Source organism: Saccostrea cucullata, unplaced genomic scaffold, assembly GCF_032062105.1.
Source record: "Saccostrea cucullata isolate Sc308-1 unplaced genomic scaffold, CSIRO_AGI_Scuc_v1 ctg4617, whole genome shotgun sequence".
NCBI lineage: Eukaryota > Metazoa > Mollusca > Bivalvia > Ostreida > Ostreidae > Saccostrea > Saccostrea cuccullata.
In genome coordinates, this window is record NW_026930764.1 from 12736 (window position 1) to 32346 (window position 19611).

Sequence of the window (19611 nt, forward strand, 5' to 3'; positions counted from 1 at the left end):
ATATGTCCCTTCATTTTAATAATTTAAATTCCCCTTCACCCAAGGATGCTTTGTACCAAGTTTGGTCAAAATTGGCCCAGTGGTTCTTGAGAAGAAGTCGAAAATGTGAAAAGTTTACAGACGGACAGCTAGACGGACGGACAGCTAGACAGACGGACGGACGGACGACGGACAAAATGTGATAAGAAAAGCTCACTTGAGCCTTCAGCTCAGGTGAGCTAAAAAAATTAACTTCAAGGTCACAGTCATGACAGCAACACACCTTCTACCTAAGATGCATACACTGGCCAAGTTTGATGATTCTATAAGTAATTAGTTCTAATAGGTTTCTAGTTATGGACCGGAAAAGATTTTTCCATCTTTAGTTATAACTTATAATTATAGGTCAAAGCAACCTACTTTTTGTGTGCGACACCTTCTCCCCAAAATGTATCAGCTGACAAAGTTTTATAAATCTAGGCCTTATACCTAAGGTTATGAAACGGAAACGAGAAAAGCTAACAGATAGACGGGTACGAAGCCTATGACATAATACACCCAGTCTTAAGACTCACTTAGAATTGAACAGGTACATCAAGTTTTCAAGCATTAAAAAATTATTCCTATTATGTTAGAAATTATTAATTGTATATTATAATTTTTTAATAATCCAGATAACACAAAGGACAAATATTTTGCACATATATGGCTTAGGCCAAAATAAAATGGTTGTTTGTTTGGAATTGCCTCCCGTCTCATTGAAATGCCCCCCTCCTGAAAAAATTTTATTGACCAAAAGTAGGAAGATTTTTTTATTTAATCAATTTTTTTACCCATTATCACATGTACCATACAAAACACTAAAATGCAGTGTCAGATCTATGCAAAATTATGTTTCTTTGTTGATGGTAGATTCTTCTATTTTTTTTAGGTGATTCCACCCTCACAATTTTATAGATTCAAAGTACAAAAACTGTGTTTATTTTCATTTATTATACTTTAAACTTTCCAATCATTGCAAAAAATGTATAGGTCACCATATTATTTAAGATGCAAAACATAAATAAACAGAAGTGTATGTCAACATAAAAAAATTGCACATTTTTTGTAAACAGTATTATGTAAAATATGTAAAAACTGGTTAAAATGCATAATTCTGATGCTGAGTGTTCCTAAATACTTCCTACTTAAAAGATACTTTTGAATATTGAATATAAGGGAAACTATTTTACAATAAAGCAAATGCCTGAATGAAGAGGCCTTAGAAGGAGTTATTGCCCTTGTCAACATTTTTTAAACATTGAATAATTGATTAAATATAGAAAATATGCATTTTTTAAATTCTTTAACTTAACATTATTAATCATTACACCTATTGTAAAGCATTCTTCCAAGAGATATTGTTCTATTAGGTATGAATTTAACTAATTACAGTTTTTGCAAAAACCTGCGACATCATAGAAGGGTGGAATTACCTTTAAGTAAGAAAATGTATTTACCAGTACTGTTTACTGATATTTTTATCAAAAATTTAAAATTCATCTTCAATTTTGAAAAAAAAAAATTTCTCTCCCTCCCTCCTGTGTCTTAAATCCTTCAGGCAGCAATTCCAAATGAACAATCTTTTAAGGATGGCCTTGTTGCTCATTATCAACCAGATATACTCTAACATCTTCAACTACTGCATAATTACTTTTTATGCTCCCGGATCAATAGATCCGAGGCGTATATTGTTTTTGTCCTGTCTGTCTGTCTGTCTGTCTGTCTGTTTGTTTGTCCCCAAACTTTAACCTTCGCCATAACTTTTGAACCATGAAAGATAGAGACTTAATATTTGATATGCATACTCCACTAATTAAGCTCTTTCAAATGACACAAAGGTCAATGACCTTGTGACCTTGACTGTGGCCTATATGCTAAAAATAGTTTTTTTTCTGTAAAATTTAACCTTCGCCATTACTTTTGAACCATGAAAGATAGAGACTTCATATTTGGTATGCATATTCTACTAATCAAGTTCTTTGAAATGACACCAAGGTCAATGACCTTGGGACCTTGACTGTGACCTATATGCTAAAAATAGCTTTTTTCGAACTTTGTTGCTGCCGGGCGCATAGTGTTTCACAAACACATATTGTTAAATCATGCAAAACTGCTTGCTTACTTTAGTAGGTGTATGTTTTACAAAATCATTTGCTAATTTTTTCACACTTAGGGTATCTTTGGGTGTGACTGGGTTCCTTGTGGGTGCTAATGTGTTTCTTTGTGGTATTGTGCATGGTAAGGGGTGTTAATGTAGATTGTTGAGTACATTTGGCTGAACAATCCCCTGTTTGTATGAGATTTTGAAATTTGAAAATTTTGTTCCTGTTTACCTATAGATGCTTTGTGCCAAAATTGGTTGAAACTGGATAATCTGTTCAAGAAAAGATGCTGAAATGGTTCAAAAGATTAGGAAACAGACGGACAGGAAGCACAACGTCGGACAATAACATATCGATAACAATATTATGAATAGGTCACCTGTGTGACTCAGATGACTAAAAATTGCACATATAAACCATTATTAGACTCATTAAAATGAAATAAGATGTCCTTGTGGTTCCTTGTGGTTAAAAGACATACCCAAATAATATCATTATCGGCGTACTTTATATCGACCGCTTTCGTGGTGAAGCCTTGACTAAATTATTTTATCAAACAGAAAACAAAATTATTCTGACAGTTCATGTTAAAATTATTGTTTATTTAAATGCATATACCTTGACTGGTTTTGCATGCTTTACAATAGGGATAGGGTCAACCAATTAGCCGCGCTTCACTGACCACATGCACCTGTGGTGGTATATCGAGATAATTGACACTTAAAAATGGACGTTTGTTGTGAAAACAGGGTGGTGGATGGTGGTATGTGAATGTGGTGTTGTAGAGAGAATTTCAATATTTTTAACTCTCTTTGATGACTGTTGTGAAGTAGAAAATATAATGGTTGTTTTTTGTGTTCGCGCTTTTTCGCTTCCTATATAAAAAAAAACATATTTTTACAAGTAAATGCAACAATTGCTTATCTTATTTCTGTTACTCAGCACGAAGGGGAACGACCGAGTATAAAATTTTAATCAGGTTATAACTAAAAAGGAGGGTAGATTTGGTTTTTTATTTTAATTAAAAATTTTAAATATATGTTGTTAAAATCGGTGTCCGCAAATACACAGTAAATAAGTTTAACATTGGAGCTAAATTTAAAAAAAACTGGATTCTACTGACAGCAAAGAAACACTTAGGAAATGCTAAAAACTGACTTGCATGTAAACAGTTAGATACCTCGGGCCTGCTTTAAACAAGTTTCAGCAGTGAGTTATCGTTCATAAAAGCAAACCCTAGCAGCACTTGAGAGGCCTACTGTTTCCATGGCAACTATTGACAATTTGCAATTTTGAAATGCAATGAGCACAATTACAGATAATAATCATTACAACAACCAAGTTTCATGAAGAATGTCCAAGGGACCAGAGAGAACACTCGCGGACAAAATTTGTCACTTTTTGCAGGTTTCCATGGCAACAGTAGCCATTTTGACACAGAATGGCCACACACCACAACTACAACCAGCGATCCTCCTTTGTAGGAAGTTTCAGGAAGATTGTCCATCTCTGAGAAACAGCTTGTATAACAAAAACATGCGTACAATAGCAATATGTCGTCCCCAACTTCGTTCAGGGCGACATAATAATTAAGTGAAACATGAAAAACATCGTTAAAATTATACTGTCCTACGGACCCAGTCTAATGATAGAATTTGTTCCATGTATTTGTAATGTAGCAAAATTAAGAAACACGGGCGATAACTAGTATTCAGTGCATTTACTATGGACAATCTAGAGAGTTCCGAATGTACAGACCCTGAGACGTGCTACTACCCCACACGCTCGCTGCACGAACGGTACACGAACGCTACACGGTTTGCACGAAACGCTGCACGGTTTACACGAAACGCTACACGGTTTGCACGAAACGCTACACGGTTTACACGAAACGCTTTGCACGAAAGGCTGCACGGTTTACACGAAAGGCTGCACGAAACGCTTTGTACATGTTTCTCACACGCTTTGTACACGATTCTCGCACGTTTTGGCCTCGGTTTGGATTTTCTACTCGGAATAACTTGGACATTATTACGGTTTTATCATTAATTAAATGGATATCTTTCACAAAGCCACATTTAGCAGTCGTATAAATTAAAATTTAGTACATTAGTATCATATAAACCGATAGAAATATTTAATATTATGACAGTTGTAATTAATTAATAAATAATTGTGGGTTCGTATTTATTTATTTATTTATCCAAATGTTTAAAACAAAATACCGATATCATGAATGACTGTTTCATAAAATACATTTTTTTTATATTTTAATCATTCATTACGAATGGAATGTATTTCTTGCATTTAAATGTGTTTACGAGTATAGTTTGATAAATTAAACAATAATTCGATTTCTTACTGCAGAAATATTAACTCATTGATTTTTAATAATATTGATTATATTGTGTTTGATTTCCTTAGGCGGATTATTTTTCTTGATTTTGATTTAATAATAAAATGTTCCTATATACTCTACTAACGATTATTGATTTATTTTAAAATAATTTTTTTTATCTTACGCAAGTATTATCTATAGGAGGGAAACCGGTAGGGGGGTGTTAAATGTGATGTCTTAATCTAATTTTATTCTCTTTCTCTTTTTACATGAAGCTTATCAAATAACACCAGTATACCCATCATACTGTAAAATCCTTCAATTCAAAAGCCGACAAGATGTATGTAAATATGTGTACATTAATTAATAGTCGCGGCATTTGACTATACATTGTACATACAATGTAGATCGATCTTTAAACGGCATTCAGGTATATTCTGTACTAGAAAACTGAAATGTCTTAGATAAAAAAGTACGTGATTATAAAACAAATAATATACAATTATTCAAGATTCACTCCTAAACTTTTCTTACATGATATTCATGAAGGACTACAAAATCAGTTCTGTTTATTTTACTATTTACGGCTAGAAATTTGGATTTACAAATAAAAGATTAAATCCGCTAATATATAAGTTGTACCCATAAATATTTATTACCGGCCGCCAGGAGGCGGTCGGTTAGTTGATATGAAAGTTTTAAGTCGCCGTGCGTTTCTGCGGAGTTAGAACAATTTGAATAAAAATATTTAATAACATTCATAGTATAGAATATTGAACAAAGATATTCTAAATGTTTAACAAAAAGCACAATAATCATAAAATAAAATTTTTATAAATAATTGGGTAAATATTTCATCCAATCCTGATTGACAAACTCTGACAATACTGAAGTGCGGAGAAAACTAGCACGAAGTGTCTTATGTAGGCATAAGCTAAAACAAAGACCACATTGTATATCAACAATTTTACTTTCTCTTTTTAAACAGCCTAGACAGGATTTGTTGTACTTATTTTAAAATGCCGTGTATATTTATACATTTCCTATGGAAATTTTTCAAAAATTTTATGAAATATTGATTTCTTAAAAGCACAGAACCATTTGACAATTTTGTCCATGAGACTAGGGTAAAGCGCGTTTTTACAATGTGCCAAGCATTTTCCCGCCACATCTCAACACCAAGAAATGTAGTGGTGGATCTTTCTGTAGATGGATTTGGGGGGTTGTTTCATATTTGTTCCGTTCAAATTAAAGTAAAACTACATGTATAGCTAAGTTTAAACTTTAGTTTTGTACTTTTATGTAATAATTACTTAAACATCAAATTCGTTTGTACGGACGCAGAGGTCTATGGGCAGTTTGCTTACACATATAATATTGTACATGTATTTTGTATGAAGAAAATCGACAATGTCTCATGCAAGTATTTCATGTTACGAGGATATTTTAACAGATAGATATAAGAAATTTTAAAAACAGATCACGCAAATTTCAGTTTCGAATTACTTTATCAAAGGAATAATTACTAGTAATTTGTTTGCGGCCGATTTTTGACGCTTGCGTCAATATGTTTCTTGTAGAATTATTTTATTTCAAAAAATTTAACCCAGTCGTAATTTTCAGGTGTCATTAAGCCGTGAACTCAAGATGTATATATGGCAAAACAGGTTTTCAATGGCATGGACTCAGAGCCCGTGATCGCTGTTGTAAACGACCTTGATCACAGTTGAATAAACGACGGAAAGAAAATTCCAATATATTTTAAGGGGTGTATCTGTGCACACATTTTACAAAGGGTTTTAAAAAGAAAATAAAATTAATAATTATTCAAACACTTCAAAGTTACAACAACAACAAAAAATGAAAGAATCTATTAGTAATTTAATGTAACACCCCCCCCCCGTTTCTAAACATGTCGTCGTCATGGCATGTGAATAAAGATTATAATCCATTTATTTAACAATAATGAGCAATAAATCTTATGTATTAAAAGGTATTAAATTACACATCTTTTCAAAACTTTCATTCAATTACTTTAAGTGTAAAGACAAGAGCGGAGTCCTAATATATTTTTGTTTTAAATCAAAATATATACCGGCATTTCTTTCTTTCTTTAAGAAAAAAAAATATTTAAGAATCCATGATCGCTTTGATAGTATATTGAATTCAATGCCCTTCAAATTGTTGTACAAAGTTGATTAATTTGAACACATTTTCTTTAGAAGGACAAGAAAACAAACAAATATACATTGTATATTATACATTACCATGTAATTTCGTTTTGTTGTTCCATTTTATTTTAATCCAAAAATATCACAATCATAACTAATTCAATAATAAAATACTAATACAATTTGACATCCTGAGCCATCGATAGCAAGATTTAAAATGAAATGACTTCCGAATGAATCTTACACGATTCCTGCACGAAAGTCACACGTTTCTCACACGATTCTTACACGAAAGTCGCACGTTTCTCACACGGTTCTCGCACGCTCGCTACACGGTTTGCACGAAACGCTTTGGAGCTTACACGAAACGCTGCACGGTTTACACGAAACGCTACACGGTTTGCACGAAACGCTGCACGGTTTACACGAAACGCTACACGGTTTGCACGAAACGGAAAGCGCACGAAAGTTACACGCTTTTTTGGGGTAGTAGCACGTCTCAGGGTCTGTAAACATGGCAAGTAAATTTGAAGCGAGAGAAAAATGTTAAGAAGATTAATTAGATTTTCGTATTTATATGGATTATTTTTTGGAATAAAAAGCATAAGCAATCTCAAAAAAGGTTTGTTTTGATTGATTTGGTAGTTATTTCCAGTGAAAATACTTTAATATTCTTCAAAATCGTTTCAGAGCAGATCCACTCCGATTTGCTACATTGCAAGTATATGGGACGTATTCTAACTGTGTTGAGGGCTTGTACCGAGACACAGTTAGATTATTCTAACTAGTAGCAATGCTCATGATCATAGGTGGCGCTGCGGTTCGTTTATTTACGTAGCATACCCAATATGTCCGCGTTGTGTAGATATATTTCATACCCATGTTTTCCCCTTATTACTCCAAACATTCAAATGACAATGATCGCAACAGAAGCCCAATGAACAAAACCGAGAGAAATCGAAAGAATTTTCCCAGGAATTTCTTTGTTTGTATAAAAAAATCGCAAGTGAAAACTACTTTAGGTGGGGAATATAACATCAATACATATTTCCATTTTGATATATTAATTATATATTAATTGAAAGGGATTTTATTTATTTATTTAATGCTGGATCAAGTTTTTGAGAAATGACAAAAAATCTGATTTTATATAAATCCATATAATTTAATTAATATTAATCTATATATATTTTTTGTAATAATTTTCAGCATATTGATAGCAACACTCATTTATTGTTAATAAGGCCTAAAAAAAAAAAAATGTTTGTTTCCTGTAACCCGATCAACCCTTTCAAATTATCCCCGGGTGAATTTTTTTTCCTGACAAATGGCAAAACTGCGTTTGATCAATCAGCTGATTCCATTTATTTTAAAAGAAAAATAGCTTGTAGCTTAACTTGAGACATAAAATATGTCAACCTAGTTTACATTTACCTTAAATATAAGTGGTAATCATTATTGTAACAACAATTTCCCCCTACAACTTTCTGAAGTTCGTTTTCTGTCGCTTGGCAGCCATTTGGATGCCATGTTGGGTGTCCACTGTAAACATGACACCTGGTATATTCAGTCCGGGGATGTTTGACCATTCATAAGCAAAAAAAAAAAAAAAAAAAAAAGGATTCCCGACCTACCGACCCTAAATTTTTTGGGAATGTTACAGGAAACAAACATATTTTTTTTTTTAACCTTATAAATCTTCTATGTTTCATGTTCTTATTTTATGTCCAACATATTAAGTAGAAAATAAAAGACATATTCATGTACACTTTCATACACACGTAAGAGAAAATGTGGGTTAAAATTCATAGGGTAGGTGTCTTCAATACTAAATATACACTTCCTGTAATATTAAAACCCCTTCCTGTTTCTTCAGTATTCTTTTTTAGTCATCCCTAAACACATATTAACTGTATATCAACCAAAAATCATGAAATTTAATCAAGTATTTAAAGGGGTCACTTTTTACTCAAACATGAAAATTGAGTTAAAAAAATATGTGAGGGTACCAATGTTTAATATGCTCTATCTTTCTTAATTTTCAAGATAGATTAAAAACTGTTGGTGTTTTGTAATCAGTAATAATAGGCAATGTTAAATATATAATTTATTTAAAGATAATTTGATACTTAAACTTTCATGAGCATTGCTATAACTAGGCCGAGGTGTCTGACATTGATTCATCATGTTTATAAAATTTGCAATGCATGAGTTATCTTTTTTTTTTATGCTAAAATACCCCAAGGCCGGTCGAAATCAACCCATGCAACATTTTTACTAAATATTAATCTTATTTATTATGTTTAACTGCATTTTTAGCTGGTAAGGCAGGAAGACTGAAGAACAGAGATGTTCTTTACTCTGTAACTGTCAAGTTTCTGTAATTGAGTAACAGGTTCGTTCACCCGATCTGCCTGTTCGCGGGAGTCCGTTCTCGCAGGTTCCGTTCGCCCAAAAATTTCTTCGCCCAAAATCTTGTTCGCCCTACAAAAGTTTCGCCAAATACTTATATATTATATTATATATACTTATATATATTAACTTATTTGAAATAAAGATTAACATATATTTTCATTTCCTTTATTTCCTTTTCCTATTTTTTTTTTTTTATCTCAAACCAGGAACAATGTTTATTTAGTCTTAATCAATTTTTGATTTGATTCTAATGCATTTATTAATGATTAAGTGTTTGCACTATAGTTAATTAGATGACTAATATCAATGTTAATTGGGGGGATACACCCGTGTTGTTTTTACGAATTGGGTTATGTTTTGACAACAATAAAGGGACTGAGACGTTAATAGATCCCTTATAGAACTGAGCAGCGGATCCTGAAGGTTTTACCTTTTATATTTTAAGGAAATATTTGAGTCAAAATATTGAATTATTTATAACTATGTTACTTTTATAGGTTTATTTAAGTAAAAATACTCAGAAAACTCATAAAATTTATCTTATACAAATTATACATACCATTTTGGCAACATTTCCAAACAGGCCTGTCAGGTCTTTGATTGACCCTATGTGACATATATATATATATATATATATATATATATATATATATATATATATATATATATATATATATAAAGAACTAAAAATGACCAACGACACGAACAATAAAAATTGTCAAATTTTCGGGACGCCCTGTCCCTTCCTCAGGACAAAGAAAAAAGTTAAAAAGTCATAAGAACAAAGGAAAAAGAGAAACAAAAACAACTAGGACTACTACTAAACTACTAAACACTAGATATTTACATACTTAATTACATGTTAGGCCAAAAAAAATTAATTAATTGTTTCTCGGGCCAAATTTTTAAAATTTTGATGAGGCAGGCAGGTTTTTTTTTTTTTTTTTTTTTTTTTTTTAATAAATTTCAAATAAAGGCATCAAATTTAGAAATAGCTTGTTGTGTTACTTTTTTATTGTGTATTTAATAGCATATTCATTAATCAAATACAAAAGCACAGTTTATTTCCTTCTTGTCTTTGTTTTAACAGTTTCTTTAAGATTAACATGTTTCCTTTTCAAAGGAAGAGTTTTTGTAGAGGAACAATTAAGACACATGGGATATGCCCCTGCTTCATTTGCAGCTCATCTTCCTCACCACAGTGAAAACACAAGTCCTTGAAACATCCTGAACTGAAATATGGAACTTCTAATGACATTTCACATGTTGAGTTGGCCCTGGTGAAACATTTGTCTAATAAAGCATTCACTTGTGGTGTTCTGTTATCGGCAGTCTTAAGTTCTTGCAGGGATGACCCACACGTATATTGAATTAACTGCTGAATGCGCTCTATAGTGGCCATTTCCTGCTCTGACAATTTGTTAGCAGCATATACTACACAAGGTTTTTCACATTCTGTACAAATAAACACACACTTTACTGTTTTTGCTGCTTGCACACTTGGGGAAAATGGTATCCCATGACCTGGATTCGCTGTAGCCCTTCGCTGAAGAGATGGCCTGTGCTCCTCCGTAGTTTCACTACCATAAACTTCATCAAATGACTTGTAGTGCCCATCTTCACCTATTTAAAAAAGTATCCTTTTTAAAATTGAAATCTGTAACTTGTATTTCATGTATTATTCTATTCATATTTCAAATATCTCTCTATACTGATCTTTATTTTCTATAAAAATTATTTGAAAATACACATATATCATAAGCTGAAACTTTAAATACGGTACCAGGTACTCAGTATTGGGTCTGGAAATCGATGTAACTGCTCAAAAACCTCAGGAGGCAAGCGTGGCCTAGTACAGATGGAACAACTTGGATCAGCACATTTTTTAATGCAAAAGGAGTAAGACCTGGATGTAGTACAATGTTCTAAAAAGGCTTTTAACTCTGGCCTACAAAGTTAGAGCAAACTGTTTTGATAAATGTATGTACTGTACATTATCATTCTAAACTTCAGAACAAAAATTTATTTTCTGAACCAATACTTACTGTAAATCTTATGTAACGTCCGAATAGAGACACTACTTCTGATAAGCGCACTGAAGGCATAACACGATCAAATGAATCTGTTTTAGAGCGACCGACTTCTACAGTACAAGGGGATTAACAACTTTTCTGGGAAAGTGAAAAATTCCAAGTCCAACTTGCCACGTTTCAGGTCTTCGTAAAATTCCCCCACTGAACAACTGTCGCTATACCCCCCAATTATACTCCATGGTAATATTATGGACGTTCCACTCACAATCTGAGCTGATAACAGCGACATGATCGATATATCCCGCGAAAAATCACGTTTTTATTGACATAGACTTTCATTTTATTCCGAGTCACTTAAGCGTTTGTTATTGTTTGGATAAAAGAAAAAACCTATAACGATAAGATACGAAAATTCCGGAAAAAATATAATGGTAAAAAAAGTTGATGCGGCTCTGATTTTACCGATGCGGCGGTGCCTGAGAAACAATTTATTAATTTTTTTTGGCCTTGAATTGGAAATTTTTAAGAACACTAATAAAGAAAGAAATCCGGACCGCTATGAAATGCGTCCGGTCTATCGGGTATACTCGGGTGAAGTGCGATTTACATAATTGAACGAATCAATTATGCTAATTAATTACGACAATCAGTAAATCGTACATTGTTTCATTCTCTCAAAATGGCGTAACTTTACTTAATAAAGAATAATCAAAGAAAAATGAGGAAGGGACAGGGCGTCCCGAAAATTTGACAATTTTTATTGTTCGTGTCGTTGGTCATTTTTAGTGCTTTATATAAATTTCCATCCGTGACCTTGTATCTAATTGGTAGATCCGACATTTAGGATATACAGTGTTGTTGGTTTTTTAGTGCTTATATATATATATATATATATATATATATATATATATATATATATATATATATATATATATATATATATATCCTGGCGTATTGTATTTTCGACCTATTAAGATGTTATTTATTAATTTATTGCAAAAGTTATAGAATCTAAAAAAAAAATGGGCTTAAAATTTTAGCATATGTGTCTATAAATAAAATGATATAACCCAGCTTGCCGTTTTGTGTTTATTTTATTTATATGCCATAATATGGAGAGGGCGCAGTTTTCCTTAGAAAAATATTAGCGTCTTGTGTTTTCGACCTAAATATAGTAACAACGCCTAATCAGTATTGGCTATAAATATCCATTGGATATTCCAAACAATAAAAATACGATTGTCTGTCTTTCAAAAAAAATTTGAACAAGTTGCATATTTTGGTTGCAAATACATTTATTCGTTGGTTAAACCCATGTGTCAGTATCTGTGCATTTCCAAAAATAAATCAATGAAATTACATTGTATTTTTTAGAAAAAATCTGTAAGAAAATGCCCATATTTAAGGAAGAAAAAAATTTGTTTGATCCACCCATTCATTACAATATTCATGCGTCTTTTTGACAGAGATCTTAATTTTCTTTCGGAAAAATGTCATCAAAAAATCTTTGTAATTAAACGATTACGGCTTTGATTAATCAACAGATAAAATGTGCATTAGTAAAAAGACTAGAATTTCTGACATCGGACTAAAACCATCGGGGAAAATCCGTTGAATTAATTATTTTGGGTATTTTCACTACAGTTGTGCTTCAAAGATATTTTTCCAAGTGTAGCAACCGAAAATAATGTTCTACCGCGCGGAATCGGAACGGGAAGCAGATTGGGAAAAATAGGTCGAAAATACAATACGGTCGAAAATAGGATACGAGACGATATATATATATATATATATATATATGTATGTATGTATGTATGTATGTATGCACAATCAGTCAGTATTATTTCGAATGTACCAAAAATGTAAAAAGAAATTCATTATATTATATTATATAAAATTTGGGCGAACGGACCCTGTGCGAAGGACCCTGTGCGAACTAGAAATCGGGCGAACGAAAAACGGGCGAACGGGATATCGGGGGAACATTTTTTGGGCGAACGAACATGGAACCCTGTAATTGAAAGCCATTTCTCAGCAGAAGTGGTAAAAATCACATCCCACCCCCAAGTCTACCTTTGGGTTTATAACAGTCATTACTTACTTGTACAAGTAACACAGAAGATTAACATCAAAAGGACTGCAGTATGCCTTTTCCTGTTGTCCATCATGATGGAGGCGGTATCGAGTCAACTCGTACCCAAACCGAGTCGTGCCAAAACTGGAGTTAGGTCGTACCCAAGGCTCAATCGTATGGCATTAAATATAGACAATGGACATAGCTGCAGAGCTGCAACTAATATTGGACATAGACTTTAAGACATATTAGACATTTTTCTTTATCCCATATTTACCCCTTTACCCAGTGGACATAGCTTATGTGATCTATCGTTTTCGTATTGCAGAAGGATAAAACGTACGCTCAACTAGGACCTCGGATCCCCCGCAAATAGTTCGTCATTTTGCGTAGTAATAAAGCATTTAAGGAACTCTTCAGGCATTAAAGGTACTTGGACACAGATTTGAAGTTAATATTTTCTTATTTTTTCTGTATAATATCACGAATTATTTATTTTAATAGCATTTCACACAAAAATTAATTAAAAATCTTATTTCGTTTAAAAGTTATTAAAACTTTAAATTTTTTGGCGGGTTTGATTGACACATCCTTGCACTTTCACAATTTTGAACTTTATTCTTAATCCTTAGGAAAAGTGGCATTTTTGATGTGTTTTAATGAGAAATATTAAAACCTTTATCAAGAAAAATAATTTTATTCAGAGTAGAAATGTTAGAAAGCAAAACACCTTCACAAGTATCGTCATTCCGAACTAAGAGATGCGTGCAGAGTTTAGCAAATCGAGCACACTCGTGTTATGTACACAGTTTTTGTAAACAGGGCAAGAGTTATGTTATTGTTTATATTTAGAATTCACCGGGTGTGTTCAATCGTCACAGTCTGCTTACCACAACTGCACGGACTGATCGACAATATATTGTGTGTTTGTTTTGCTTTCGAACGTTAATATTTTTCATTTATACAAGACGAGATTGCCACTTTTCCTAAGGATTACTTTAAGAATAAAATTAACTTTGTGAGAGTGCAACGATATGTCAATCAAACCCGCCGAAAAATTTGAAATTTCAATATCTTTTAAACGAAATAAGATTTTTAATTAATTTTTGTGTGAAATGCTATTAAAATATATAAGTCGTAATATTATAGAGAAAATAATAATTTCAAATCTGTTCTAAGTACCTTTAAAGGCACAAAAGTAAATTCATCGATATCAATACGAAGACCTCAGGTCACCTTATATATTAATTGAATTTTATATGATAGACAGTTTTCTTTGTCTTACTCCAAAATAATCATATTTTTAACTTTATACAGATCTACTTTCTAATATATATATATATTAGCAGAAACGTGAAAGTAATTAGGGGGACCAGAGGTAACCTTATGTTATACACATCAAGAAAGAAACCAGTGGTCACCTTACCCTATTGTTATATTATACATTATTAGAGGGATCAAAGGTCACTTTCATTTTAAATTAATAGGGAGCCAAGGGTAACCTTTAATTGCACATCATAAGGGGGACCTGAGGGCACCTTATATTGTACATCATTTTGGGGACCAGAGGACACCATATATTGAACATCAGTAGGGGGACCAGAGGTTACCTTATATTGTACATCATTTGGGGGGGCCAGAGGACACCTTATATTGTACATTAACTAGTAGGGGACCAGAGGACACCTTATATTAAACATTAATAAGGAGACCAGAGGTCACCTTTTACATGTATTGTACATCAGTAGGGGGACCAGGGTCACCTTTTATTGTACATCAGTAGGGGGACCAGAGGTCACGTTATATTGTACATCAGTATGGGGACCAGAAGTCACCTAATATTGAACATCGGTACAGGGACCAGAGGTAACCTTATATTGAACATCAATAAGGAGACTAGAGGTCACTTTATATTGAGCATCAATAAGAAGACTAGAGGACACCTTACAGTGTACATCAGTAGGGGGACCAGAGGTCACCTTTCATTGTACATCAGTAGGGGGACCAGAGGACACCTTATATTGAACATCGGTAGGGAGTCCAGAGGTAACCTTATATTGTACATCAGTAGGGGGACCAGAGGACACCTTATATTGAATATCAATAAAGAGACCAGAGGTCACCTTATATCGTACATCAGTAGGGGGACCAGAGGTCACCTTATACATGTGTTGTACATCAGTAGGGGGACTAGAGGACACCTTATATTGTACATCAGAAGGGGGACCAGAGGACACCTTATATTGAACATCAATAAGAAGACCGGAAGTCACCTTATACATGTATTGTACATCAGTAGGGGGACCATATGTCAGAAGTCACCTTATACATGTATTGTACATCAGTAGGGGGACCATATGTCAGAAAAGGTAGGGGGCAAGATCTTCATCCTCCCTCTGCTTGTTAGAAATCAGCGAATGCAGAGACTGGACGTCATTTACTCTGAGTCGCTTACTATTGGTAAGGAGATCAGAGGTTAGGCACTGTGTTATATATGTTTTTGTGCCATTTTCCTTTAAAACATTTTTAAAATATGCTCAGTATCAAAGGATTTCATATAAGAATTATTAAAGCTACAATGATACCGACTATATGTCATTTAACTCCTTGCACGCGCACGCATGTTCATGCACGTGCAAGATGATCATGGCATGTTGTCTAAATCATTAACATTTCTTTATGTCCTGAGAATCAATAAGAAAAATCATAAAAATATAAATGTGACCGTTTTTCAAATATATTGGTCATTTTGCGTATTGTGCGCGTGCACGTGCATGCATGCGTGTCCTTGCATTCAATTCTGATAGTAGCATAATGTAGTAATCCATCATACCTATCCATATTCAAAATTTCATCCCGTTCTGTTGAGAATCAAGAAAGTTATAGGCATTTAAAGTTTCAGCCAATCAGATTGCAGCACATGTGCATGCGCATGCTTTTATGATAATTCCTATATATCTGGCTGTAGATCTTCATAATGTATGACCATGTTTAAAATTTCAAAGGATTTTGTCAAAGAACAAGAAAGACATTGAGACTTTTTTAAGATTATTATTATGAGTTTCAAAGCAATTCATCAAAAAATAGAAAAGTTGCGGCTTTATCTATTATATTGGTCATTTTACGTGTTGCACGTGCACGCTCTAGCAAGCACGTGCGCGCAAAATGACCTTGATTCCGCAAATCTACATAACATGTCTACTTACCCTAAAAAGATTTTACCTACATCGGACGAACAGTTTACAAGATCATTCCCGGACAAAAAAGTACCCAGGAAGAAGAAGAAGAAAAACTAGTTCTAATTATAACGGGGACCGTTACAGATGTTCCCCAAACGCTCCCCAACTTCCTTTTCGTGACAATTTCCTTTTGAACTTTTTTTAGTGTATATGCTCAGTATCGCAGGATTTCTCAAAAAGAATTTTAAAAGTTACAATGATATAAACTTTTTGTCATTTTACGTATTGCAAGCAAACGCACGTGCATGCACATGCAAGGTGATTATGGCATGTTGTCTAAACCATTAACATATCTTTATATTCCATGAATCAATAACAAGTAATAAAATATAACTGTTACCGTTTTCAAATATATTTTTCATTTTATGCATTGCGCGTGCGCAATTCATGATACCTATTCATATTCGAAATTTCATTCTGTTTTGTTGAGAAACAAGAAAGTTATAGGCATTTAAAGTTTCAGCCAATCAGATTGCAGCACACGTGCATTTACGTGCATTCATGATAATTCTTATAAATCATGCTGTAGATCTTCATAATGTATGACTATGTTCAAAATTTCAAAGGATTATGACGTAAAACAAGAAAGATATTGAGACTTTAGTTTCAGCCAATCAGAGAGAAGCGCACGTGCATGCGCGTAATATCTTGCTATTTTGACTATGTTATCTTGTCTATACTATAAATATATCCATGCACAGTGAGTTTCAAAAAATTCCATCAAAAATAGAAAAGTTATGGCTTCATCCATTATATTGGTCATTTCTCGTGTTGCACGTGCGTGCTCTTGCAAGCACACACGCACGAACGTGCTTTCATGATAATTCTTATATATTATGCTGTAGATCTTCATAATGTATGACTAAGTTCAAAATTTCAAAGGATTATGACGTAAAACAAGAAAGATATTGAGGCTTTAGTTTCAGCCAATCAGAGCGAAGCGCACATGCATGCGCGTGAGATTTTGCCATATTGACCACATCTTGTCTTTACTACTAATATATCCTTACATTATGAGTTTCAAAACATTTCATCAAAAAATAGAAAAGTTACAGCAATATACATTATATTGGTCATTTCTCGTGTTGCACGTGCTCGCTCTTGCAAGCACGTGCGCGCAAAATGACCTTCGTTCGGCAAATCTACATAACATCCCTAATAACCCTAAGAAGGTTTCACCTAAGTCAGTTGTGTAGTTTACAAGATCATTCGTGGACAAAATTTTCCCAGGAAGAAAAATAACTAGTGCTAATTGTAACGGGAACCGTTACAGATGTTCCCCAAACGCTCCCCAACTCCCTTTTGGTGCCATATTCCCTGTAAGCTTCATTAAATAAGACAAATTCTGGTAATTTAGACTTTAACAAAATTTACCCAGAAGGATACCAATTATATTCAAATTTTAGCATTGCACCCGTGCGCATGTGAATGCATGTTCGTTATGACCATAGCATCTTGTCTACACTATCTATATACATGTATTTAAATATACTATATATCAAAGCATTCAGTCCAAAAGTATTAAAAATCACTCATTTAAGTGTATTTTTAATTTCACTCGTTCCAAATGCACGCACGTGCGTGCACGTGCATGATGACCATACCTTCTTGTAGGAGTTCCTTATATTTATCTATGTTCTGAATCCCATCCTGTTTGGTTGAAAAACAAGAGAGTTAAAGCCATTTCAAGTTTCAGCCAATCAGATTGCAGCACACGTGCATGCTCGTGATTTCATGAATTTTTTTGTATATCATATTGCAGAATATCCTAATGCATGAATATGTTTTAAATTTCAAAGCATTTCATCAAAAAACAAAGGAGATATAGCCTTTTAAAGTTTCAGCCAATCAGATTGCAGCACACATGCAATCGCTTGATTTCGTAATTTTTTTCTTTATGTTATTGTAGGATATCCTAATGAATGACTATGTTTAAAATTTCAAAACATTTCGTCAAAAAACAAAGGGGATGTAGCCATTGAAAGTTTCAGCCAATCAGAATGCAGCACACGTGCATGCGCGTGATTTGTTTAATTTTTCTGTATATCATATTGCAGGGTATTCTAAAGTATGACTATGTTTTAAATTTCAAAACATTTCGTCAAAAAACAAAAGAGATATTGAGATTTTTGTTTCAGCCAATCAGAGCAAAGTGCACGCGCATGCGCGTGAGATCTTGCTATTTTGACCATGTCATCATGTCAATACTACTAATATATCCTCAAATTATGAGTTTCAAAGCATTTCATCAAGAAATAGAAAAGTAACGCCTATGTCTATTATATAAGTAATTTCACGTATTGCACGTGCGCGCTCTTGCAAGCACGTGCGCGAGGAACATGTCATCATGCCTATACAACTTATATATAGGCCTACTTATATTATGATTTTCAAAGCATATAGTTAAAAAATAGAAAAGTTACGGCGATATCTATTATATTGGTCATTTCACGTGTTGCACGTGCACGCTCTTGCAAGCACGTGCACGGAAAATGACCTTAATTCCGCAAATCTACATAACATGTCTACTAACCCTAAAAAGGTTTTACCTACTTCGGGTGAACAGTTTACAAGATCACTCGCGGACAAAAAAGTACCCAGGAAGAAGAAGAAAAATAATTAGATACGATCTCGTTGCGAGCAACGAGAGGTCTTCCGTCCGTTTTAGGAAAAGAACCCCACGTAAAATCGAGCTGAAAAGAGATTCAAAATTTTGGTCACAAGGAGGATTGAAACCATGTCGCCAACCTTAATGCGCTTTTTTTTTTACTTTTATATCCCCAACGCGCTAACCATTAAGCTATTGGGAGTACTGCTCTAAATATAAGTACTTGTGTATACCACGGTACTTTTGAAACAGTTCACCTGTCTAAGAATTATAAAAAGCATTCATAATTTCGCGCCAAACGCCACGAGTAAATATTCGCGCCTTTTCTTTGGACTGATCTATTAGATAGGTATGATAGCATCAATTAAATTTTTAAAATAAAACATTCTTAGTGCCTTTATTTTATTTTGACGTTAAGAAAGTATATGTAACAAATTATACACATTACATATCGTATCTAGCCCAGTTACACTAATAAAGCAGTGAAACGGAAATTAAGTTTTAAGATTGACACTCAATTGCAACGTACTACTGTAATGTGTCGGATCTGAGCGGTCAGTAGGTCCGTGCTCGGATTACCGAGTTTTACTGGGGATATGATTGAATGCAA

At 33.5% G+C, this 19611-nt stretch overlaps 1 long non-coding RNA gene across 1 annotated transcript; it reads right to left on the reverse strand.

Moving 5' to 3' along the window:
- Positions 1 to 9910: 9910 nt before the first annotated feature.
- Positions 9911 to 11593, reverse strand: LOC134230026 (uncharacterized). The gene is made up of 3 exons (XR_009984270.1): positions 11093 to 11593; positions 10831 to 10995; positions 9911 to 10670 (listed from the first exon to the last, which is right to left on the reverse strand). It is a non-coding gene; the product is annotated as an uncharacterized LOC134230026 (long non-coding RNA).
- Positions 11594 to 19611: the final 8018 nt, after the last annotated feature.